Genomic DNA, 26820 nt, shown 5'->3' with positions numbered 1-26820 from the left:
ATTTATCTGCTTATGAAAAGTATAAATTACATTTAGGTAGCTGCATTTTTAAATAAACTCATGTCCAAGTTGATACTTTCGAGTCTAAATATCAGTAGGAGGGGCAATTAAAAGGTTCTGTTGGAACAGAAAGATGAAAATAAGGTCAAAGACAGTCTTTGCTCTGTATTATATAACTCATTACTTCAACTAAATGTAAAGAGCTTTTGTGGAGACAAAAAAAAAAAAAAAAAAAAAAACCAAAAACAGAGTTCTGGTTTACTTAACATGTATTGTTCATTCATTACCTTATTTCTAATCTACCATTCTCTTAATTTCCCAAACAATAATTTGATATCACAAGTGAATGGAGCCACAGCTTCGCACTGTACAGTGGAATGATTGTTACTCGCAGGGGGAGGCAGCGCACTGAAGCTATTCACCAGGGGCAGACAGTGAATCACTGTTGGCAAACTCCAGCTTGCTGAGAGAGCTGGGCCTCCGGGATGCTCATGCATTGCTCCCAGTGGATTCAAACTGCAGTTTCAACTCCTTCCACGGGGCCCTAAGACTTACATCTATACTTTTATTGCACCTTATTTTCAAGCATCTCGTTTTTGTAATTGACATATTTCCTGTCATTTACATTGGCAAAACTTTTTTTTCCTCATTCAAAAAGTAAATTAGATGCCGCAAAGTAGAAGCTGTATGTTGGAGAAAAGCCTAGGTTTTGTTTTTCTTTAGAACTGGAATCTCAAAATGAGAAGGGTGTAATATCTTTCGAGTGTTGTTTTGTTTATCTGTTTTGTTTTTCTTTCGGGTTTGAAATGCTACCATTCCATCCAATGATCATGCTGAATCCTGGAAAAGGAACGCACTGCTTTCACCCATTCGTTCCCTCATTTGTGAACCAAGCTCTCCCTCTTGGCTAGGTGATGAAGGAACAAGAAACAAGAAAAATGAAAGACACACATGGTCTCAGAATTCAAGGAACTTCTGACTGAACAGGAAAGAGAAACATTTAACAAATAGCTGTACCAGCTATTAATTATGAGATATGATATGCACTACAAAGTAAATTTGCGGGATACTTTAAAGACACCAAATGGGGGATATGACCTATTGGAGTATCAGGGAGATCTTTTTTGAGGCCATGACTTTGAGGCTGACACTTGAAGGATGAACAGGAGTTAGACTAAGAGGGGGAAAAGAAAGTTCTAACCAGAAGCACACGGATAGGCCTATCGGAACAAAGGAGTAGCATAGAACATTCCAGGCACTCAAAATATCAGCAATACTACTGGGCACAACAGCACCCATCTGTAATCATAGAGAATTCAGAGTCTAAGGAAGGAGAATCACAAGTTTGAGGCCAGCCTGGGCAACTTAGCCAGATCATGTTTCAAACTAAAAAACAAAAAAAATGGCCAGGGATGTAGCTCAGTGAGAGAGCAACCCCTAGAACCACACATATACAAAAGAGAGACACACTACTTTCAGGACCCATGTCACACAGAGGAGATCAGACAGGCAAGAGACAAATTATGCATAGTTTTGAAAGTCATATTGATTTGGGGGATACCAAGGAATGATTGAAATGTTTTAAGCAAGAACTTAATGTAATCAGAGAATCATTTTTTCAAACATCACTTTGACTACAATTTGGAGAATAAATTGGAGGACATGAGTGAGCAGGATAATTGTTTATGTTAATTAGGGGGAAAACCACAAGCAAAAGCATTATTATATTGTAGTACAGAATCAAATATATATGTGAAAGTATAGAAAATTAACTATAAGGATCAGAAAACTCCTTATAGTATTGCCTATAAAAGCATGGGGGTGTGGGATATGCAGGTAGGAAAGACAGGGCTAGTTGTAAGAAAATTAAGCTTTCTCTCCATGTTTTATTTATTAAAGACAGGAAACAACTAATAGCTGTTAGTTCAGAGTCATGAACATCGGGATGTTTGTTATATTATTCTTTGAAAATTTTCCTATCTCTTGATTTCCTCAAAAGGAAAACAAAATTAAGAAAAAAGAAGGAGAAGGGGAAAGCAAATCAGGAGAGAGTGTTGTGTCACAGAAGGCAAGGGCAGAGAGTATTTCACAAGGGAAAGAATGGCTGTTTGCCGCTGCTGAGCAGTCAAATAGAATGAAAACTTTAAAATGTCCCCTGCAGTTACTGTCATGGATGTCACTGAAGACTTGACCAAAAGCCTTGTCCATGGAGTGCTAGGAACAGAAGCCAGAGGGAGGAGGTGGCTGTCAACAATTTTTGGTGATACCTGGGTTTGGAAGAGGAATCAGGGAGGGCTTGTTCCTAAGAGGAGAGAGACAAGCCAGTTTCTTTGTTGATCAGAAGATGTGAGAGGCTAGAAACAAAAGGACAGAATTTCTGAGACCGTGTCAATTATTAAGAACATGCTGAAGAACTGGTCTCATACTGAAACTAGTTAAAGAAAGATGGAGAAAGGAACAGGCCTCATGGTCTGGAGGTATAGAAATCAGGGGAGTACAAGAGCGGTCAAGCTGGAATGAGAGGTGATTGTGATTTGGGAGAGGGATATCAGCATTAGTGCTTTAGAATATGGAATCTTTTCTGAGGATGGGTCTCAGGTGAAGTCCCAGAGTGGATGGCAGAAGGGGAGAGAAAAAAGACAGTGTAGATGAGAAAGACAAGAACCTGAGACACCAGAGGGTTGATGGTTAGATGGAATGCTAACACTATAATGAACAATGATGACAACAGGAGGTAGGACAGATAAGACAGTGAGCCTGGCACTGAGTCTTGAAGAATGAGGTAAAATGAGGTCTGTGGATGAGAGCATGGATGCATTTATAGAACCCAGCCATCAAAGGTCGAAAGTTTTTGAGAGGGGGAGAACTGACTTGAAAATAGCATGAGGCAAAAAGATGACACTGACCTCACTTTTCGGCAGTGTTAGGATAAAGGGGCAAGAGGGAGAAGGAACAGTCCCAACAGGAAAAGGGGAAAGCAGTATTCCAGAAACATCCAGGATTCTTTGTAAAGGCGATTTTCTCTTTAGAAAGAACTTCTCATTTAGAGAATGAAAAAAAAAAAAAAAAGCCTAGGTATCACCCCAACTTAATGAATCAGAATTTCTGAAGTCTAAAGATTTTTGTCATTTAAGAGATCCCTTGGTAATTCTATTGTGCAAATGACTTTTTTTTTTTTTAAAGAGAGGGAGAGAATTTTTTAATATTTATTTTTTAGTTTTTGGTGGACACAACATCTTTTATTTTTTATGTGGTGCTGAGGAACGAAACTAGCACGTGCATACCAGGTGAGCCCGCTACCGCTTGAGCCACATCCCCGGCCCCAAATGAATTTTAAAACCACTGATTTAAGGCAAAAGAGAAAACTTTGGAGAAGAGGTTCAGGATACAGATAGCTTTCTTCCTTATAATAGTCCAAATGTACCAATCATGTGCCTGGGAGACTCATACCTTCAAGGAGCTGAGCCGTAAGCACAAGCATATCCTTTTTCCCAAATTCACTACCCTTTCTGTCTTCAGAGATTTCCATAAAACAGCTAGCTGTGGTCTTTAAAGGGATCCTGGGCAAGTGTTTTGTTTTATTTTAATCTTTCTCCACACTTCCCCAGGTGATTTAAGGGAAGCAGATGTCACATAAGCATTTGTTGAAGGAGAGTTGTTTTGGGCTGCTCCCATCTCTGACCCAATTATTGACACAAGGCAAGCCACTTTTTTCCTGTGTGCCTCCATCTGACCCCTGTAAAATGTGACGTCAGGATTGATGTGGAGGATAACAAGGACGACAGAGATGCTAGTTAACATTTACAGAGCAGTGAGTGCCCTAGATTCCCCATCTACACACACCATCTAATCTGGACAATCCCTGGGAAATGAGTAGAATAATTGACTCCAGAGAAGCTCCAGAAATAAAAGTGACTTGCTCAATATCACCAGTTAGTAAGTAACATAACCCCAGAAGGATTCAGGAGAACAAGGCCTTAATGATGGCACTTTGTGTTGTTTAACTACAAAACCTGCTAGAGTTTTGTCTAGTTGTAATGTGGTAATTCTTTTACTCTCATTGGTTCCCAAGGACCAGGATAAACTGCAGGCTTCAAAGGTTTTGAAGGGGCAGTGGTTTTTACTCAACAGTTAAGGCAGACAGCTGGGAGCAAGTCTGAGGCACACTGAAGAGGAAATGACATCAAGAGGTTTCATCCCTGGCTGGCCTCCCCTAAGGTGCTCCCTCGAGGATGTTTGGAGGCTTACAGTAGCTGGCTGTTCTTTCTCTCTTCTGGAGCATCTCTCTGGGCAGATGGAATTGTAATATGACGTGGTCAGGACAACGGTCACCTAACTGGATGGAAAGACTTTGGAATCGAATAATTGCCAAGAAGATTTTGGGTGGTATGTCTTTGCTGTGCAAAAGTAAACTCAAATTCTTTCCCTCTTGTATTCTACAATTCTAAATTAGGTAAATTTAATCTCTTGCCTCTTGGTTCAGTGTTACTACAAATTAAACATGCAAGTATTAATATTGCAAATAATTTCCCTTTAAACAATATCCTGAAACTCGATGTGGGGCATTTCCAATATATCCATAAAGCAAACAAGACAACTTAATTGTTTGTTTCTCCAAGGGAAGGAGCTAAACCCGGAATTAATTTGGTTCAGACTGTGAAACAATTCGTTTGCTCTGCCTAATTCTGCCAATTAAAGAACTTTTCCCAGACCCAATTAGCATGTAAATCAGCAGCGGAAAGTAAGGAAGCGGCCTTAGCGACCCCAGCGGGGTGGAAGTGCCTGACCAAGAACCTCCGGGCGGCTTAGGCCTAACCACTGGGCGGCCAGTTCGCGCCAGGATGAGTTTGGGGACCCCATTTGCACTGGCTCTGCCATCACCAGCCGAAATCTGGGTATTAAGTAGAGCAGCCAAAAGTTGAGAGCCGTGTAGGCAGCCAGAGCAGCATAGTAGAGTGACTTCCAGGAGCCCGCCCTCCACGCAGGCCACCGCAGCGCACAGCCAAGCGTCCAGCCTTCTCCTCAGTCCCCATCCAGAGCCAGCTTCTGGGGGCTGCGCGCGCACCTAGGGCCGCGCCCCCCCCACCCCCACATATCTGTAGTTGCCTTTGCTTGCCTAGGAAAGGTGGAGATAGCGGCCTCTGCTGGCAGTTTTGGAGAACAGCAGGACAACTGACTTTCCCCCCACCCCCGCTTGACCATTCTTCCTATCTTTTCCAGGAGGTTTATGTAATTAAAAAAAAAAAAAGAAAGAAAGAAAGAAAAGAAAAAAAGAGGTGTGTTGAGTGAGGGAAGATGTTGTCGTATGTGGGTTTATTCTGCATCCTTGAGTAGAGGTCTGTAAATTCAGGAACTGAAAAAAACAGAACGTGGACTTATTAGTGACGCTAACCTCAATTAGGGAACAGGTACCGCTTCTGAGACCACTCAGTCTTACCGGGTCTAAGACTCTGATCTTACTTCTCACTTGATTTTCTCCACCTACCTCATGACTAGTAAAGATTGCTCGTGCTTTGGCCGCCTGGTGTTAACATTCATTAAAGGCTACGGCCGCGGTCCGCACCATCTGCGAAGCCACTTGGGGAGCAGCAGCCGCGGCGCGCAGTTGCTTGCGGGACACAGCCGGCGCAGCCCAGAGAGCGCAGCGGCTGGGGGAGGGGAACTTGGTGTGGCCTGACCAGTTGGCACAAGCCTGTAACAGCAAGACGTCTTGGCTATTGTAAGTCCAAGTGGCGGAGGAAGGCTGTGCCTGCCATTCTTCATGTGATCTTAACAATAGCGCCTTGGAAGGGGTTGCGATTTTCCTCTTTCATGAAGCTGTTGGGTTCTCGTTGACATTGTTTGCGTCTTATCTCTAAAGTTTACTCATTTGTAAGAACAGTCCACATCGTGAACTTCAAAACCAAGAAGTTTAAAAACGGACAACACCATTTCTGCACTGTAGTTTATCTACTTAACATGCTTTTTGTGCGTAACTAATAGCTGTGTGCTTATCTTCCAAGAGTATTTTTAACCTCATCGGCTTCTATCCAATGGGTTCATAGAGCTTCCATCATTTCTAAAATCTACCTCTTGATACAGTAATCAGAATTAGAAAGTCTTGCCGTTCACTTACTCTCGTCCTTTCAAACTTTTCCATTTAAGAAAATCGATGAACAAATTCTTTCTTGTAACTCGCTCCAGCACTACGTCTATTTTTATTTATTTTTCTGATTTGGCAGGGCTCAGCAAAGCTTCCCGGGATTTTCCTTTTTTTTTTTTTTTTTTTTTTTTTTCCTGTTAGAGCAGATGTGGGGGTAGGGGAGGAGAGGGCTGGTCTCCAACCAGTGTCGCCCCCGCTGGGACCTCAACCTAGCACGCTGCCGCAGGGCCGGGAATTGTGGTAGAAGGCAGCGGCGCTGGCCAGTCGGTCCAAAGCTCCACCTGCAGCCACACCACGGAGGTTCTCCTTTCAGCGTCGCTCATTGGCACTCACACACACCACAGCTCTCCTTTGGGTCGGAGGAGACGCCAGCCAAAGGAGGCGGGGTTGCAGGAGGAGAGTCCGCTCTGCGCAATCCAGTCCGGGACTTGGCTCCGCCCGGGAGCGTCGGCCTCTCCGGTGACAGAGGAGTAGTGAGCTGCACGGGGTGAGGCTGCAGCCAACTCCGCTCCCCGCGCACTCAGCTGCCCAGGCGCTCGGGACGCAGTAGCTGCGCTTCTCCGCGGTGCCGAATGCCCGCGATGCCGGCCTAAGGAGCGTGCGGCAGCGGCCAGCATCGCCACACCCCGGCCACCGCGCTCCCGGCTGCAGAAAGGGGACAGCGCTTTGCACCCTTGCCCCAGCCCCCACCCCGCCCCCCGTCCTGAAATGACTTGTTAATCGGCGCAGACACCACCAAGGGGACTCACCGGAGTGGAATCCAAGTGGAATTTGGATTTGGAGAAGAGTTTCTTGAACATTTACCCTCGTCCTTGTTGGTTCTTCTTCTTCTTCTTTCTTTTCTTTCCTTTTAATTTTTTTTTTAAATATTTGGCTTCTTTCTTGATCTCCCCTTCCCCGCCTTTCATTGGAGATGATCACAGCTCGCTTGTATCCCAGAAAGTAGTCTTCACGACTGTTGCCCCAAAAGAGACAAGCACACATGTAGGAATGACAAAGGCTTGCGAACGAAAGAGCGCAGCTCGAGGCCCGGAGAGATCTTCTCGATAATGGATTACTAAATGGGATACACTCTGTACCAGTTCCTTCCGAGCCCTGGCTGCCTGCTCGTCGATGCACCGAAAAGGTACGGCACGGGCGTCCCTGCGCGCCCCACCTCTGAACCACTGGGCTCCAGCCTAAGGGTCCCGGGGCTATCACCCGTGCGCTCTTTGGGCTTTGTGGTGCCTGCGCTTATTTCGTCTTGTGTCTCTGTCTCCCGAGCGTTGCCCGGTCTTGGGGGAACAGCCCTGAGCCCAGGCTGCGGCTCATCTCATCCCAGTGCCCCAGAGACCGTCGTGCTCCTTGTAGAGAGCTTCCCCACCCGCTTAGCGCACCCGCCCGGCGCCGCCCCAGACAGCGACCCGGGGTATGGCTGCCCGGGCCAGGGGTATGTGTGCGGGACTGCAGGCTAGTTCTCACTCTCCGGCCAGCAGCAGGCAGAGTGAACCCGAGAGGGTGGGACTCTCGGAAGCACCCAGACCTAGTGTTGAATGCAGGAAAAGGGGAGAGGAAAGGATTTTGCCCTCGAGGGCTAGAACAGCGTTGTTTCCGTCCAGTGACAGGTTTAGGTTCTCGGGTGGGAGAAGAGGTTCTGTGGAGACCGTGGGGGAAGCGAAGAGAATCTTTTGTTGTCAGTGCTGGGTCTGGGCTGGGCTCTGTGGAGTGCGGGAAACTTGTAATGGCCCTGGGTACCCACGCGCCTTGCTTCTGGGTGAGATCCCCTCTCCAGAGGCCTCTGGCACCAGAGGTTCCGGGCTTTGTTTGCTCGAATATGTGCCCTGGGGCGGCCTCTCAATGTGCCGCGGCGCCCCCGCCCTAGGTCCTGTCCCCCGCCTCAGCTCCCACCGGAGCTGCGAGGATACAGTTCGTCGCTGCTGCGTCTCCCTCAAGCACAGAGCCCCACAGGCTGAGCCTGGCCCCTGCTGCCCCCTCTTCCAAGATCTGTGCGGTCCCTCCCTAGAAAGGAGGTATCCCTGGAGGGGGAAGTGGGGGAGACCCGACTAGTGATAGCCCTGTGCCTGCCACCCAGACAAGGACTCTGCTCGGGCCCCGGTTTGTGGCTGTCCCAACTCTGCGGCGCTGCCTCTGGGGCAGCCGAACGCTCGCGATCAAAGCAGGCAGTGCCCACCCACCCCGCCTGACCCTATTAATGTGTGAAGAGTCTTTTTTTTTCCCCTGATTCTCCACGTTTTTCTCAGTTCTCCACTATGGGAGATGGTGCAAAGCAGGATCCTGAGGTCTCCTCCCGACACTCACCACCTGAACAGCACGGAGGAAGCCAGGGAGCTGTCCCGGACTTGAGGGTTTCGGGAAAGGAAACCTGACTCCGATGTCTTTCCTGCTCACTCACCGCCCCTATTCCCGGCGCCTCCTCCCCTTTTACAGCGCGGGGTCACTGGATCAGGCACTTCTGGAAAGTTTCTCTGAAAGCCAAGGGCTGCGGGCATAACAGGACTAGGGCTCAGCGTGCTGAGTCTGGGGGAAACCAGACCCAGAGGGAATTGTGTGGACAACCCGGATGAGGCTAAAAACTAGGTGCCGGCCGGTAGAAGAGTGGCGCCTCCCGGCCCGCGCGGCACTTGCTGGACCAGTCTCTCAAGCAGTCGGGGAAGGGTTGGTGGGGGTGGGGGTAGTGTACAGGGGTAAAACATGGGATGCTGGGGTGACCACAGGGGAAGAGGCTGGTGTTAGGGTGCGTGTGGACACTGGCACGGACTCGCTGGCTGGCGAGCGAGTGGTCAGCTCCAAGCGCAGCATCCCGAGCCTCCTGTGACCAGCGCGCGGTATTTCAGCCTCCGAATGTCTGGGGAGGAGCGGAGCAGAGCCAGGTGTGTGTGGAGCAGGGGAGAAACAAGAGACTGGAGGCGCTGTCTGCACAGCCAGGGCAAGCGTTTTCAGCGGCAGTCTCCATCCTGTATCGCAGTAGGCTGCCCTGCCCGCCGTTCCAGTTTGATCTAAGGGAGAAAGGTGACTGGGGAGTGCGGAGGCCAAGCCCAGCCACCCAGGGATCACTCCTTGTTTACTCTTGATGGAAATCCAGTTGTTAAGGAAAGGTTGAAAACACCGGCGCGCGCGCGAGGACACACACACACACACACACACACACACACACACACACACATCTCTACACTTGTACGTTAACTTTCTTTGCCTTGTGTGTGAAAAGCCACTTAAGCCAGTTACAGTATTCTGTCAGCAGGTCTCAGAAAAGCTATTTAATGCCCCCCAGCGCTGGTTTTTAAGTTTTTCCTGGGTAGGAGGGTTGAGTGCCTTTGCCTTGCTTTTCTTTAATCCTGATAATTGTCTGTCTTCCCTTGCTCCCCTCCACCCCCACCCTCTGACGCGGACTTGCGTCTTGGGCATTAAGTCTACATTCTGCTACTGTGATGGCAGGGGAAGATTAATGGTTACAGATATGTTAATTCTTTATTTAACTTTTTTCCTAAAAATAAAGATGCCTGGTTCAGTTCTGAATTGAAATACCCTACACTTTTTTTCACTTTCTCACACTTGACTCAAATGGCTAACAGAAGTCAAGATTTCAAGCATTTTCTGTATTTTTTTAAAAAAAGATTCTGTGTTTAGTCTTTGTGATTAAACTATCCAAGGCACCAAAGTTAATTATTAATGTAACCTTAAATATAGTGACAGAACTGTGTCTCCACCTATTAACCTAAACTATCTGTTGAAAATAATTGGACTAGCTCTTTGAGTTTGGTTTACCCATTCTAGTTTATAGATAACTTTAATGTGATCTTGACTAATCCCCTCTCCCTGTTTTTAGATACACTTAACTGAGGTGCTTTGTAAGACAGTCTAAAGCAGAAAAAAAGTAAACATGAAATTTAACACCTTGTTTTTTTGTTATGAGTCTTTTCATCTTGATTAAATAAGCTTTCTATTTTATGCTTTTATTTACTATATTTAGGAGTAACAGTCTTTCCTATGTGTTATGTTTTGTAACTATCACCCTTTAGAAATGTGTCATATTCTCAATAATGAATATAATCCACAAAAGTAAACATTAAACCTTCAAATCATTATCTCAGGAACCATCTGCAGAATATACTTATTGGACAAACACTTAAGTTAAAATTGGGTAAAAACTCATAAGACATGGTATAGAAAAGTAAATTAAATGTTAAATGAATGAATGAAATAGTCACACATAGTTCATTCCATTTAGAGTAGACCTGTTTATTTTTGCTATGGTGGAAAAAAGAATCTACCTTCAACTATGTGGTTATTGCAAAGTGGTAATAAGTGCAACTCTTTGCACACAAACACATACCTTTCCATGTCTAGTGAATGCTTTTCCCATTATTAAAAAAAATAGCATTTACTTCTCAAGTGGGCATGTAATATTGCATCAGTGAGATTGAGTGTGTTGAATCAGGATAGCGAGATTTAGGAAGATGGTTATCTTCTTCACTGCATAAAAATAAGAAATCCAAATTTAAAAACTTGTGTTAAATTTAAAATAAGTACTTGTGGTTTAAAAGTAAATGGGTAATTGCACACCTATATGAAATGAAGAAAAATATTGTTTTGAACAGGGAAAACATTATACACACAAACACACACACACACACATACACACACACACACACACATGGGATATATAGTGGATTAGCTCTTTTTGGAGCAGTATGAAGAAGTGATGATGGGTCCAAAAGTTTTTTTAGAACTAGATTGCCAAGAGCTAATATATTCTCCCATCTTATTTGTTTGTAGGAAGGAATCCCAGAACAAGCCAAACTAATTGTGAATGCTTTAATTAGGCATCTGCCATTTGCTTCAGTGTAAATCCTAACGCTGTACTATCCCCGCCCCCCCCCCACCCCACACACATTTAGACAATTTAATGTCGTTGTCCCAGAGTGGGTGTTCCTTAACATATTTTCTTAAAAGCTCTGTGTCATGGCAGCTGCATTTGTGCTGCCAGGGAAAGGGGAAGCCTTGAAGTATTCTGCAGTGACCTCCAAAATCAGTGCCCCCCACTCACTTGGAGCCAAGCCTATTTCAGAGTGAAGGCTTTTCTCATCTGCCTTTAAATGTGCTGCAAGAGCAACTGAGCTATTCTCTGCTAGTAACCACATGGTTGTCTCTTGGGGATATGGTAAGGTAGGGAAGGGAGGGAGGCATTTAATCCCTTTGAAATGGGCAAATAAGATGTCATACCCACAAACCTCAGGGGAGAAGGGATTCAGGACTACTTCTCAGCATGGGACTATTACAGTACAGTATATACACAAGGGTATCTTGCTTTGTGAAATAGATGAGCTCTCTTGCAAAACTTTTTTATTAGAATACTTCTAATTACACTAATGGAGAGTATCATATATAACTATCACCACTTTATGATGATTTTCAAATAATCTTTTCAACCTACACCTCTATCCTGGAGCTTGCAAATTGCCAGTGTTTATTGGGACTCAATAGACATCTCAAACTTTATATGTTCAAAAAAGCTTTTCTCCTAATCTCTATTATAGCAATTCCATTTTTTGAGTTGCTCAGGCGTTAGAACTTAAGAATTACCCTTGACTTCTCTCTCTCACATCTGCATCCGTGATAGCTCCACCTTCAGAATGCTCACTGACTTCCTGCAGGTCATTCACATCACTGACTTAACACATTGGCCAAGTCACGGTCCTCTTTTGTAGGTTACTGTGCCAAAGTCCCAACTAGCCTCCCTGCTTCTGTTCTTGGCTCCTATCAACTTTATTCAGCACAGCAGTATTTTTTTTTTTTTTTTTTCAGGTCAGCTAAATCAGATGACTTCTCAGCTGAGATACTTTTCCCATCTTATTCTAGTAAAAGCCTAAATCCCTCCTGTGGCCTTTGAGCCCCACATAATCTGCACTCAGGACCCTTCCTGACTTCCATTCCATAGGCATGATGTCTCACGTACCATGAGTGAGACATTCACCTATATGTTGTTTTTCTAGTCTTGGTGATGGATTGGCGCCTATTTGTTCCCACACTCTCACCCAGTCCCCTTCTATGGCTAAAAGCACACATCTGTGAGGCACCTGGTTGTAGCTGAAGAAGGGCTGAGTTAGGTAAAAGCAACTTGCCAAGAAATAGAGCTAAGGAGACTGCCAGCATTTATGGGGTGGAGCTTTTGACCCTGGCCTCATTTGTTCTGCATTTTAACTGCTGGCCCCAAAAACTTCTGGCATTTTTGAAGTTTGTCAATAATTTTACATTTTCATTTTCCTGTAGGAGAATGTAGTTATGCCTGTTAACTCATATAACTTGTCAAAGACTCTGTACTTGGATTCAGAAAATTTGAGTTCCAGATTCTTCGTTCCTTGGATCAGCCACTTAATTCCTCTGAGACTGCATTATTTTTAATAAAATTTGTGAATAGTAAACCTATTCTTTTTACTATGTAGGATATCAGGAAGAAGCACAAATGTGAATGTATTTGATGAAATATAACATGTACTCTGGAAATTTGGAAAGTTTGATGCTAACTGCCCTTCCCACCCTGGACTAAGGAGACCCCACTTCATCATCTGCTACATTATAAAGACTGTATTCTGTTGAGTAGTTGCAGTTGTTGCAGTTTTAATGTAAACCACATTATGAAATTAAATAATATTCTTGAATTCATTGAAAATGCCTAATCCACATAGAGTGTGGGCAGCAACTGTATTAATCAGAATGTCAACCACGTCAAATAAAGATTGCATTCAATATAACCATTAAATTGGGCAAGGTCATGGGAGTGGCACCCAGCCAGGCATTGTTTAAAAAAAAGTGAGAGAATTGTTGTGTCCAGTTAAGTTCTGAAACCATATACGTCAATGTAATCATAAATGTTGAGCAGACACATCAGGGTGAACCAGGAGTACTGGAGGGAAGTTTTGATCTTTGCCATAATAAAGGGCAAATGCACTAGGTTTGGTGGGGTGAAGTTCATTAATGTGGAGGGACTGTCAGAGGAAATGTAGTGGATAACTCTGGAGGCAATAGTTTTCTGGCAGGAACACTTGGATTTGCCTGCCCATCCCCCCTCCCTCCCCCTTTTTGCCATTTACAAACAAACTTTGAACTAGTTCTGTAACTTTCCCGCCACAGTTTCCATGTGTAAATTGCTAGCATGATGATAATGTTATGGTTGCTGAAGGAAAAAAATGTGATAGCATCCATAAACTGCACAGCACAATGCTTGGCACACAACAAGTACCCATTTAAAATAAGGTATTATTTTTATTTGAGTCACTGGAAAATGCCCAGAGAATGGATTTTATAAAAGCAGAGTGTTTTGTGGGGAAAAGTACATAAGGAAATGGATCTGTAATATAAAGAGATGATACAGAGGAAACAACCTTTGGACTAGAAATGAGCATACACACCGTAAGCCCACTAATGGTGTCATAGGTTTCAGCCAAGAAGCGTGTGAACAGATCAATTGCAGGGGAAGAGGAGTAATGTCCTTTTCGTAACTTTGGAATTTAAATATCACACCCAAAACATGGAAGGGAGAAAAAAAAATTTTATAAATAAAACAATAGTAAGCTGCTCAGGTCCTCATGTCAAATGAGAGCCTAAAGGATAGTTTTTGTTGTTGTTGTTGTTGTTGTTGTTTTAAATGATAACTATTATTTACTAACACTCAAAAATAAAATACACAATCTGCACTTACATTTAGAACCTGAGAGCTGAGAGCAGACTCTTCAGGGATGAGTTGAATTCCCAAGGCGAAAATTTGCAGGAGAAAAGTTTTGCTCCCACTAGCCTCTTCCAGGAGGTAATGACCAGAATTTCTGCAAAAAGGTCTTCTGAGTGGCTGTGCAGCAGCCTGGTCACTCCTTCCTGGCCATGCTTGAGTTCAGTTTGGAAGAGCATGAGTGCAAACAAAAGCAAGGTAGGACTGGTCCTATCTGACCAGAGTAGAGACAGTGCTACTATACTGACTGATACCCTGCTACAGAAACTGAACCTGGATTCAAATGATCATCATACAAGTCTTTATTGGTGAGAAAAATCTGGCTTATAAAAGGCACAGCAGAGACATAAATTGATATTATCACCACAAATCCCTGAGGACTCCTGCTGCCCCTGTGTCTTCTAGGAATCCCTTCATGGCTTAGAATTACAGTTATTATCATCCAGGGGGGAAAAAAGAATTTCTCAAATCCTGTATTTGGAAAGGGGATGTAAAGGGACTGAAATAAATCAGCCATGAGTGTGGCCCAAAGACTGAAGGACTGGATCCTCCCAAACAGCCAGAGTGTTGACTTACTTTGAAAGTATCGTTAAGTAATAGGTATTTCCATATAGGTGCAGCCTTTTGACCTGGGACTTTCCTTTAATATGACTAGGCACTCTCTAGTGGTTTCCAGCTAACCTATAATTGCCACCTACAGAAAATGTAATTCAAAGAATTCATGCCAATTTGAAAATTTTAACAGAAGGGACTCTAAAATTGATGCTTTTTAAATTATCCTCCTGGCCTTCAATTCTCTCATTTCTCTAAGACCACCCTTTGGCCACAATTTGATTTGAGGCATGTATAGAACAGGATAGGATCTGGCATTGAGCCCAATGAAAACATGCTATTGGAAAATAAACCTTTTAGGGAGGGACTGGGAAGAAATTAGGAATGAATTAATTCTTGTTTAATGTTATGTGGGAGCTTTATAGATGAGCTGTCTGTGCTGGGCTCTTCTTTCCTTTTTCCTATTCGTGATTCTTAAGGAGAGTATTCAATCTTTTCATTAATATTGCAGCACCTCCAGTACTTCCCCACCCCTCCCCCAGACTCCTACTGTCCTTGAATGAGGAAACTGAGAGAATACTGATTGAGCTGATGAATGGAAATGTTCCTTTCCTGAAAATGGAATGCTTTATGAAAAATTGCATTCCACAGAACACACTCAAAACAACCCGAAACTGTCCCTCCTCCTTTCTACCTCGGAGAACCACATGACTTTCATTCACATATTTTGGTTTTTGAATGCATTTGTTCTTAGGCCTCAAATGCCCAGGTGGAAACCGTTCTTTCTATTCAGCTTTTTACTATTCTAAATCTGTGAGCATCTGAGTTACTAAGAACATTCTCATCCCTGCATAGTAAGCGATAAATAGCAACCCAATTGTTTACAGCATTCTAAACTCGAGTATGTGCAGCAGAATGGCCGTGGAGTTGATTTTTATAAGAATACTTGTTAATGGTTTGCGAGATGGATTCTGTGCTAATTCTGCTCGCATCATGAATGATGGTCCCAGCTAGACACTGTCGCTGGGATCTTCATCTATTAATCATGGAGGCTGCTTTCTTATTCGGTTGCCATAGTTTCAGTGCCTCAGATTGAGTTGGGGTGTCTGGGGAAGGGTTTCAGACACACTAGGGCTTGCAAGCTTTGCAGTTATTTTGGCAATTGTGCTCAGAAAGAACTGAAAACGGCTTCTCATATAATTCAGTGTTGGATTAAAAGAGACAACTTCTGAGAGTGTCTCCCTGGACCTTGTTATGTGCACATCCAGCTGATATTTACTCCAGGATTTGCCTCTTACTCAGTATTGCTGGTGAAAAAAATTACGGTCCAGGAGCTGATGTCACTTTCATCTTTCAACAAGAAAGCAAAGGGGTGTGAATTCTTCATTAAGGGTTATACATAAATGTGGAGGTAAAAGAGGGCATTCATGACTTTGCTCAAAATTTCAGCTTCATAATTTGGTGTTGGCTCTGCAAATTGCTAAATAAATAAAATGACATCATCAGTGTTGTGTATTGTTTTGTTTTGACAATGTAAACATTTAGAGTTTTACTTCAGGTTCGACCTTTAGTTTTTAGGTTCCTCTGTAAGGAGGAACTAGAGACCATTTTACTGTATTTTGCAAAAAAAAAAAAAAAAAAGATAACACATTTGGGACTGTAGCTGCTTTGTCAGCTCTTGAGTGTATAAACAATTTTCATTACTTTAAGAATTTTAATATTTTGCTTTTTTTTTTTTTTTTTTTTTTTGAGTTTTGACTCCAGGGATGACTAGGAAAAGCTTTGCGATTGTGTATACATTGTGTGACTCAGTCAAGGAAAGATTGGGGAGCAAAGTGCTAAGAGAGAAAAGTGCTAGACACACTCCAGTGATTTATGTGCTTCATGTGTGATGATGGACACAGCTTGCTTTTGTTAGGTAAATTTGGCCTGAGTAACAGATACCAGTAAACTTCTTATTGTTTTAGTTCCCGTTTCTCAAGTGGACTTTCAAGGACTCCTACTAGTCTAAGCCAAGCAATTTAATTCTTTGTAGATTAAAACATAAAATAATCTTACACTTGAAGCAAATAGTGCTGAATCCAGAACTTGCAAGGCATCAAGTGAGTATCTAGGCACATTCAGAAGAAGAAAACTTTTGAATTCATTACAAATGGGACTAATCTAGAAAATTAGCCGCTTTTTGTTTTTTTACTAGAAAATGACTAGTTTTTATTTCAAAGTGAGCTTCAAAAAAGCAGTCGTTTTAAATTTCCCAAAACCTGGCCTGCCAAAATTTTTGTGTAAGATCAACAAGCATTTTTAATGCACGAGCCTATTATATAGACCCCTCCTATACCAAACCACACTAAATGATTGATTTTAGAGGCCAATAATGTGAAGTAAATTAAAAGGATAACGTGGCCTTAATTGCTACTGGCTTCACCAGGCTTCTGGGCACCGGAATTCCTTGTGGAGAAACACTTTAAAGTGTCACAGCAGTTTTTGATCATGTGGTCTGGCTTAGCTATAGGCTGCAATTCTCCCCAGCCCTTCCCCACCTCCCCTCATGGTCTCCCAGAAGCCAAGAAAATATGCATTTGTAAATTCAGTATAATGGACCCCTGATTATTTTCAGGATAAGAAATAGTTCCTTCTCTTTTTGCTGTATTTCCTGAGTTAGCTGTTGAAAAGAAGAGAGAGACAGACAGACAGACAGACAGATATGGAGTGGAGGAGAACAGTGAGACAAAGATCAAAACTTTTTCTGTTGGTAAAAGAAGAAATTTTGGTGAATTTAGATTGCAATTACTCTTGGGTATCCAGTTAGACATCATATTGCATATGTAGTTTTTAGAAAAGTAAGCCTTACTTTTTGTGTGGATGTCAGTCAAGTACAATGTGGACCTAAAGTAACCTTAATTAATGATTTCTGATTATAGATTTTCTTTTGTGCCTGCAGGGCATCAGTGCTTTCGAGGCTGTATTTAGAGGGAATATTCTCAGACAACAATGACACGAACGTGCTTGCATTATCTTGCCATGCAAACCATATTAGGTTTTCATTATAATGAAAAAGTGTGATTCTGCTTCATTTTCAGAATGGTCAGATAAAGAGCGAAATGCCACTTGAGGGACAACTGAAATTTACAAGTGATGTGGAGTCTTTGACTCTTTAGAGGAACCATTTTTAATTTTAAAGAAGTCTACTCATCAAAATTGCTGGTTTTTACTGGCTCCTAGCTGGGTTCCAGGCCTTTGCTTCTGAAGACCAAATAGATTTTGTATGGCACCCCCAGTTCTTTTGAAAAAAAGCAAGCTATATGCTGGGAGCAGTGGACCAAGTGTCTTTTCCTTTGCCCCAAAGTACTTTCACTGAGTGCTAAACATAACAGCCAGGGAATATTGTTGACCCTGGAGATGATTGGGTCCTACTTTTGGTGAAAAGTACTTTTCCCTGTGCCATAATTTCAGAACAGACAAGATGTTGTCTCAACCTCAAGATGTTGAATTATAAATGTTAATGCACTATTTACATTCAACTTTTAACTACAAAGTCTAATAAAAGTTGGATATAATATATATGCCAACTTACGAATTAAATTTCTGTGTGAACAATCCTTTTGTAACTTACACAAAATCCTAATAGCATATAGCCCATCTAGTTTAGCATAATTTGTGCTTATGAATTATAAATGCTTAGCTTTTACAATTAGACTTACCCATCTGTAGGTATCTTAATGAGAAATTACCAAAATGGAATCGATTTGTAATATTTGCTGTACTGTGTTCTAGGTAGTGATTATCTACAATCATTTTCAAAGCCGTTGTCCCACTGCATGCAGTATGGCTTTATTTATTTGTGGAAATAAAGTTACACTGCCTGATGCTCCTGGTTTGCCTAGGGAAGAAGTGTCAATAGAAAGAACAGAGGAACTTCACAGAGCTAAAAGAAAAGGTTAACATTTTGGATACCTTTTTTTTTTTTTTTTTAAGGGATGTTCAGAGAACAGGGAAAAGTTTTCCATTAAAAAGTCATCTTTTATCTACAAGGTGTTTCCTCTCATTTGTGATGAGGGGAAGTTCAACATGTTGAATATGCTGATTAATTAATTCTCCAGGGATATCTCGGAGGGTGGAGCTTTCGTTTCACATTTTGTCATGCCCAGAACACAAGACCTGTTAATATTGCCCAAACATATCCGTTCCCAAGAATAAAAAGGACAACATGATTGCCTTTACTGTTAGAAAATGGCTGCCTTTAGTTCTCCAGCAGATCCTCTAACCAGGTGTGCAAGAGAAAGCTTTGAAATGCTGTGAATAACTTGACATTATCACATTATTATTGAAATGCAAATTCTTCTGAGCAGAACTTGAAAGGGACTAGGACAGTGTATTTTCTTGCCTGTTGTCAACCACTCCTAGTCTTAACGGGAGAAAAAATATTCATAATGTTTCTGCATCTTTAATTGTTTCTCATTGCCCATGTTTAACGTGCACAGAACCCCTTCCTGGTGGCACTTTGTCTTCATCCTTGGGAAGAAGTAATTTGCTCCCAGCACTGAGGGGTTCAGATAGGGCTCTTCTGCCCAGAAAGAAGTTTCCTCTTTGAAGGAGTCATACATTAGAACTAGTAGTCAGGCATGCTGATGGTGATCAGCAGCAACAGTACTTAATGGTGTTATTAATAATAGACTCATTTATATAGTGCTTATATTTTCAAAGTGTGTCCATAAACATTGCCTCATTTTATCTCATTATAACTCTGGGTTGCAGAGTAGGTATTATTATGGCTTAGGCAGGGTAGGTATTATTATTCTTAATTTAAAGATGAGATAACTAAGGGCTAGTGATGTCAAGTAATTTGCCAAAGAGCACATCTCTGTTAAGGAAAGGCCTGGGATAAGATCTCCAACCTTCTGAGTCTGAATTTTGTGCTCCAACATGTCACTGTGCTGTTTGCTCAATACTTAACACATTTAAAAAAGAAGTACAATCTTCCAACCATAGATGTTCTCAGATGATGTCGATTATGCAGGTAGCTCTCTGAGGAGGACTCCACCTGAGACTTCAGAGCAATTGCTGCGGAAATTCTTGCTTTTCAGGGGAGGGCCATGAAAAGGGACATTGTCTCTGGAGGCCCTTGGAGTTTTGAATCAAAATCTCCTAAAGGAGATCAGTTGGCATATGGTGGATGCTTTTCTTTGGGATTCTAGTCCTGTTTTATAGTAGGGATAAAAATAATAGTAACTTAAGGGTGGCAACTTTGGCCCTGGGCACTGGGTAGAACAGGAGGGACAGAAGGTTGAATTAGATATTCTGGTGGGAATATCCTCCTGGGCTTATCACTTGTAACTGTAAGAGAGAAACACATTTTTAGAAAGAAATCAAGGGGACAGTACGTCACCACATAAGTGCATCTTCCTTCTGACACAGGTCATCTGACTCTGACTCAAGCCACTAAGCCTAGTGAAAGTGGCAGTTTAATTTAATTCATTGGATAGATATTTAACACCAATCACAGTCATGAAAGATTCTAGATACTGCAGAGAGACAAATGATTGTAGCCATTGTGTACCTCCTGTAGACCCATCCTTAGGCCCAAATTCTAGGGAAAAGTAGATATGGGAGAAATCCTTTTAGTGTCAGGTTTATCTATTCTCTGTGCCAGAAGAAGAGTGGTGAGGATGCTCAGGACAAGTGGGACTGGTTCTGTCCAGCTGGGAGGTCAGGAGGGGCTTTGTGAAGGAGAAAGACTTTGAGCTGTGTCTAAAGAAAGAGTGAGATTCTGATAGGTGGGAGACAAGGACTGGAAGATCAGGGGGTCCTGGAAAGGCAGAAGCAAAGCCTAGAAACAGGGAGAGGGAGAACAGCCTCTGAGCAGCAGGGGGTCCTCCTGGTGAAAGGAACACTGGTGTGGGTGATGGTGGCAGCAAGTCTTGAGGACAGAAAGAGAAATTTGTCTCTGCATACAGATGAAGCTTTTCAGCAAGATGACATCATCAGCGATGTGTTTTAGAAATATAAATCTAGTAGGAGTGTGAATGGAATGGGGGGGGTGGAATTCTGGTTATGTTGTCAAGTTCAGCTGCCAGGACTTGGGGACCTGTTGGATATGGGAGGTAAGAAGCAAAAGGAATAAAAAATGTTTCCAACATGTCACATCTGAGCTGGGGGTAGTGGCACATGCCTGTGATCTCAACAGCTTGGGAGGCTGAGGCATGAGGATCACAAGTTCAAAGTTAGTCTCAGCAACTTAATGAGGCCCCAAGCAATTTAGCAAGACCCTGTCTCAAATTTTTTAAAAAAATTAAAAAGTGTGTGTGTGTTTGTGGGGTGGGGGGGGTCCTGGGGGTATGGCTCAGTGGTTAAGCACCCCTGGATTTAATGCCTGGCACTCCCTCAAAATAAGTCATATCTGGGGAGGTAAGTGGATAGTGGTGACACTGGCAAAGAAAGAAACTCTGGTTTACAGACAAAATATGTAGCTAGTAGGTGTTATCAACTGTATTTAAGTGATACTTAATGAGAACACCCAAAATTTGGACCCGGTTCTATTGTGCTCCCCCAAGCTCTGTAAGAAGAGTGCTAAAAGTCTTAATGATTAAAGATGGGCGCATTTGGTCTAGCATGGCACAACATTTCCCAGCATTAGGGAGTCTCATACCCTAATTTGAAGTGGATAACAGCAGGAGGGCAGAAACACCACCCAGTGCATCTGTAAAAACTGGCCTTACAATAGGGTGGGAGGGCTTAGTGCTAAATGACTCCCCAAGTAAGAATCAGGGTGTGTATGGACCCCCAATGTTTCCCATTTTTTTTTTAATTCCAAACAATTTTACTTTATGAAAGTCTGAATTTTGAAATCAGATGTACATGTGCTTATCCCTCCTCCTCACTCCACGTGGGGCATATTTATATGAGTGTTTATCTCTTAAATCGCCTGTGCAAATGAAATGTTGCAGATGATGTAATTCACAAAACAGAAATAACACTTCAATTGTGTTGTTTATTTAATAAGACAGTGTTAATCAGACAGCTAAGCTTTTTTTTTTTTTGTACTGCAGTATGCTGAAGTTGAATTCTGCTTATATAGTGGAAGAAAAAAAAATGGTGTTTAATATTTTACTTAGAACAAGCCTTCATTGCATAGGTGATTGAGGTAGCACAGATTTTATTTTATGGTTTTAACCTTTATATAAATATTGACATAGTACAGTTGTCCAGAAGAAGTATCCAATGTCTCTGCTAGTTAAAGAATATTTACCCTATAAAAAAATCCCCAAAAGATGAGTTTTCTATATTTACCTTTCACATTGCATATTTTTGTTTTACTCTTTCAAAACTTATAGCATGGAAGTTTTAATTTCACCTTATTTTAAAAGAAAACTGAATAGTAAAAATAAAACAAGATCAGAAACACCAAGTGTCTTTAGGGGGCTTTACCAAATTGAGTTTCTAGAAAGGAGAGCTTTTATGAAACTGCTTTGATGTCTTATTTTAAAGGCACATTTAATTAAAAATTGAGGATTTTTTTTTAGCATTGGGACACCATGTTGGAGTTGGTAGTATAACGCTGAGAACTGAATTATAGATTACTTATTTGTTGTATATCAAATTATTGCATAGATTTGTCTCTGGTTTCTAACTTCACTTGTAGGCTGCCCTCTAGTGTTACTTAATTTCAGCACAACCACTTTTATTTAGATCCTGAGAAAAGTCAAAAAAAACACCATCTAATCAGCAACCAGCCCAGCCTGGCTACACACTATCTCTAAACACAGATAAGAAGTTTATGGTACATGGGTTGAAAAGTTGTGAATAAATTAAAATGTGCCCATTGCCAATGCTCTTGATGGCACAGAGGATAACATCGCCAAAAACACACTGATGACTACAAATTGAAGCCAGACTCTGAATACAGACTGGAACACCAGAAAAAGAAAGTTTAGAACTGTCCAATTAATTTCATTTCTATTTTCTATTTCTTTATGTGCAAAAGAGCCACACATGTTAAAATAAACTTGGTCTAAATAAGTTTAAATAAAAACTTGTAACTATCAAAAGGGCATTTCAACCATCATTAGGTGGGAAATATTTGATCAGACAACCTCAAAGTTTATGGTAAATCCTCAGAGAAGAGTTCTTGAACTTAAATACATTTTTCTATTACAAATCTTCAAAGAGTAAGTTCCGAGCACTTTAAAGATCATTCTCTGAAGATATTAAGGAGAAGGGCACACTGCAGCCTGCACCATGGTATTAAGTACTTTTCTGATAGTAGTGCCAACTCTGCTTTTTCTTGGATGAAGAATAAACTTACCCCAGAGACTGAAATAAATGGGGAGAGTAAATTTCAGACTCCATAGCTATTTTTTTCATTTATAATGTTAGTGTTCTCAGCAGATTAGGAAGGTAACGTGACAATGTTCCAAGTACATTTAGCTCACTTTAGCAGAGTGACTGACATGCATTCCATAAAAGTTGATGATGATGATCATGATGATGATGGTGTTTGTCCCAGAGTTTTGAGACATAAGATCAGAAAAACAACTTGGACTATATTAGTGCTAGACACACACAAAATACAATTGATAATCCAAATGACACTTGGGACTCAGCTTCTTTTCTTGTAGAGGAGTGTTGCGATGGAGTAGTTCAAAGGATGAGTTCTGCAGTTTGCTATTCTCTTGGTCATGAGATCTTGGGAAAGTTATTTAATCTATTTCTTGTTTTACTCATCTGTAATGTGGGAGTACAGATATTGCCTGCCTCATAGAATGAGTCTGATGATTGAGACAATACGTACCAAAATGATGGCTGGTACATGGTAAACACTAATACAAGTTAGCTGTTATTATTTGATATAATAGAATTGACTAAATTTAGTGTTCTTGTCACCAGAAGAATGTGGGTTCTTGGCATGGAAGTCAAAACAGTAAAGACAAGATGGCAGCGTGATAGTGTCCAGATGAGGTTTATTGCCCACTTCTGTCTTTTTTCTATGTTCTTTTGTGTGTGCAAGCCTGATTCAAAACAACCAAATGACCACAAGTTCATTTCATTTAGGAAATATTCAGTACATGTCCACTACGTGCTGGGAGCTAAGTTGGATCCTACTGAATATTTCCAAAATGTTAAATGAGGCATTAGAGGTGAGGTAGCTAAGTTTTTCTCACTTTGGTTGAATCCAGTGCTCAGTTGGGAGCAAGTGTTTGTCAGGCTGGTGCTGCATGCCCTGGGCTATGGCTTTCCTGTACTCAGGGAACAGATATAATTATTTTGAGATTATAATACCGAGGGTTTCCTCACTGGGAGAGTTTTCTGAATGCCATGTTTGGATTATAGGTAATGTTATATTTTGGAATCATTACACTCAGAAATTTTCACTAACAAAGACAGCCTAAAGGTATCTGTTCATTTAATGTCTGACTCAAAAACCAACATACTAGATATAAACATGTTTATTTTCTACAGTAAAACTTTAATTTATACGTTCCATTAACTACTTATATTGGTAAACTACACTGTCAAATTGAGTCATAGGCTTTAAACACTTGTTTTTCACAAAACCTAATAGCTGAACCATTATCCAGCAAAGTGGATAGATTGGAAAGTAAATCCCGATTCTGACCTGGTCTTCACCCTGCTGCATTGAGATATGTGAGGAGACAGAAAAGTTGGGTGATTGAGGAAGAAAAACAAGGGCCAAACTGGTCATTAACTCTCAAGCAAGCAAGAGTTAATTCTGGCTTTATCCATTCCAATTTTTTACTCGAATAGGCAGAGTCTGATTCACAAAAATAAGGAAGTTGCTGGTCAGGGGTTGGGGAATGTGCTAACAAGTGAGAGCTTAGAGCCTGGGTGTCTCCCAGAGATGGATAATAGGAACTGAGGCTCTTCCCAGTGGCAGTTCATTTGGTATTCACCCAAAGCCAGGACCATCTGACAGCTGTTTGGCGTTTCTTGTGAAATGGACTTGGGCCCTGGCCAGATGCTAGTGGACAGATGTTCACAGCACAAAAACCTTCATCAAAATAGGCGCTAATTGGCACTGTCCTAACGATCTCAACAAATAAGGCAGGAGTGGGCTGGATTGACTGACCATCTACGCCCAGACTTGCCCCTTTGGCTTAGGGTGGAGACCCTGTTGGGAAACAACAACTTTCTCCATAGCTGGGGACTTTGGTTCCAGGGCTTCTTGACATGAAACCTCAAAAAAGGGTATTTAATGTTTGTTTTCTACAAATTTATATGCTTGTATGTAGGTACCTCACCAAAACCTTTCAAGAAGGTAAGCAGTCTGGGGCCATTTGGATTACACCGTTCAAAGCCAAGTGTCAAAACGCAGAATTTTCTCCACAGTTTTGGTTTCTGATAAGTATTTTGTTTTGAATAAATGGTTTATAAAAATGATTACATTTTGCTTTCATTTGGGCCTCTCCAATAGAATGTGAACACTTTATTTCCTACTATTACTAATAATTGGTGATCAATTCAATGTAGTTTTATGCAAATATTTGGCTTAAAATGGATTTTTAAAAAACTGAAATCAGTGTAAAGTGGGTATTTCAGGGACAAACTGGTTTGACAATGCCCCATTGGTAATTAGATGGACTTGCACCTACTTGTACAGACCACAATTAACTATCTTTGATTTCAATGGCTAAAACTGTCTTCTGAGTGCTTGAGGCACTTTTTGAGTAGGAATTCCCTCCTCCTTTTGTCTCTCAGTTTTGCAATTGCAACAAATTTTAACTCATTTTTGGCTTATTATTATAGGAACCTAGTACTCATCTATGGACTGACAGATAATTTCTTCTAAGGCAGGGTGAAGTTTTGTAATATGTAATTGAAAAAACACTTTCATTGATGTTATTGCTCATTGTTTCTTTTTAGGGGCTCAGACTTTATATAGACATAGAAGAAAGACCCTAATTATGGGCTCCCTGCAGCCCCACTCCCATCCGTGGTCATTGAACTTCCTTTTCCCCTATCCCTTTCCTGAGGTAAAAATCTGAGAAAGATCCATTTCTTTACCCCCAGATCTTTCCAAAAACGAGTCTCTAATTAATCTAGCTAAGAGACTGGACACATTTTACCAATCATTCCTATAGTTGTTTATTAAAAGAAAGAAAATTATAGACTTGGTGGAAGATGTACCCTACTGAGTGTGAGAAGCTATATGTGTAATGGGGCAGCCATCCTGGTTGAAATTCTGTTGGGTTTTCCCCCCTAATATCTTACTCTCAGCTTTTTCTCTGGACGATAACACACTCGCTCCTTCCCAGTCTCTAGAGTGGCTCCTGCTCCCTTGAATGAAAGGCAGCTCTGACTAGAGGAACTAGAATATGCCCGGCAACCAGTGCTGGGTACTATTGAACCCATTGTCTGCTCCCAGCACTGTGGAGCCAAATCTCATTTTATAGCACAGTGTGTTCTAGGAATTCCACTTCATCAGTACAACAGACCTTCTCTGATGCCTTCCTATTTTCCCCATTTGCTGCTGTCACAGGCAGCGCCACACAGTCCTGCGGCAGGCAATTATAATTCACTTCTCTCCAAGGCTCCGCTCTCCCCCCATTTGCAAAGGGACCACAGGGCATCAGCTGCCATATTAAACAGACGCTAATGACACCAAGCGTGATCAGCCAAAGCAGGGGCGGAGGCGGTGTGTTTCAGATTTAATCCTTTTGAGGGACTGGACTTAGAGTTCAGAGGTGGTCTCACTGCAGGGGTTACATTGAGGCTTAGAAGAAATTTGGCTAAGATTATAGTTGATGGATTTTCAAGTGCTTAAAGGTAAATGAGGTGACTATTTGTGTTTAAAGTAAATACATTGATAAACATTTCCCATCTTATGCACAAAATATACATCCTATACAAAGTTGTATAATGTATGAGATGAATGTACTCTATGTGCTCATTTTTCCTTTATAGTTTTCAAAGCAGTTTGCAAAGTAGTAATAGTGTTCTTGTTTTACAAATTAGGAACTATATACTTTAGGGAGTCCCCAGGCTTCTTAGGGATGAATGAATGCTTTCTAGAACCCAGCCACCTCCCCCTGAACGCCTGCCTGCAAGGAGATGCTTTACTCTTGGAGAAAGAATCTCCTTCGTTACTAGTTTATTGCTATATCCAATCGACATAAAATTTTATTTTTGAAAACTTGCTGGTATATTTTTTGCAACGACTGAATGAAAACATGCTCATTTTTGTCACAGCTGGTAACATTTGGGACCACTTATGAGATAATTTTCTATTGGATTTATAAAATTGCCCCATTAATAATATTCTGTAAATGAGTGGGAGTAAGAGTAATTACACATGTAAACATGCCTTCCCATAGTAGTCCTCCCACCAGTTTAAGTAGGTTTTGAACTCCCCTTCTGGTAGAGACCACCAGCCTAATGCTGCATCTAG

At 41.7% G+C, this 26820-nt stretch overlaps 1 protein-coding gene across 3 annotated transcripts in view; it reads left to right on the top strand.

Moving 5' to 3' along the window:
- The first annotated feature begins 6627 nt into the window (after positions 1–6627).
- The window catches only part of Sema6a (semaphorin 6A), a 126001-nt gene continuing 105808 nt past the window's right edge, over positions 6628–26820 (top strand). For all 3 annotated transcript variants that reach the window (XM_076856668.1, XM_076856667.1, XM_076856666.1), the window contains exon 1: positions 6628–7268. The gene's annotated coding sequence lies outside the window, so the exon portion shown is untranslated. The remainder of the gene's footprint in view (positions 7269–26820) is intronic.

Source organism: Callospermophilus lateralis, chromosome 5, assembly GCF_048772815.1.
Source record: "Callospermophilus lateralis isolate mCalLat2 chromosome 5, mCalLat2.hap1, whole genome shotgun sequence".
In the NCBI taxonomy this organism is placed as follows: domain Eukaryota; kingdom Metazoa; phylum Chordata; class Mammalia; order Rodentia; family Sciuridae; genus Callospermophilus; species Callospermophilus lateralis.
The sequence above is the reverse complement of the archived record's forward strand: the minus strand, read 5'-3'. Positions and strand labels throughout refer to the sequence as shown.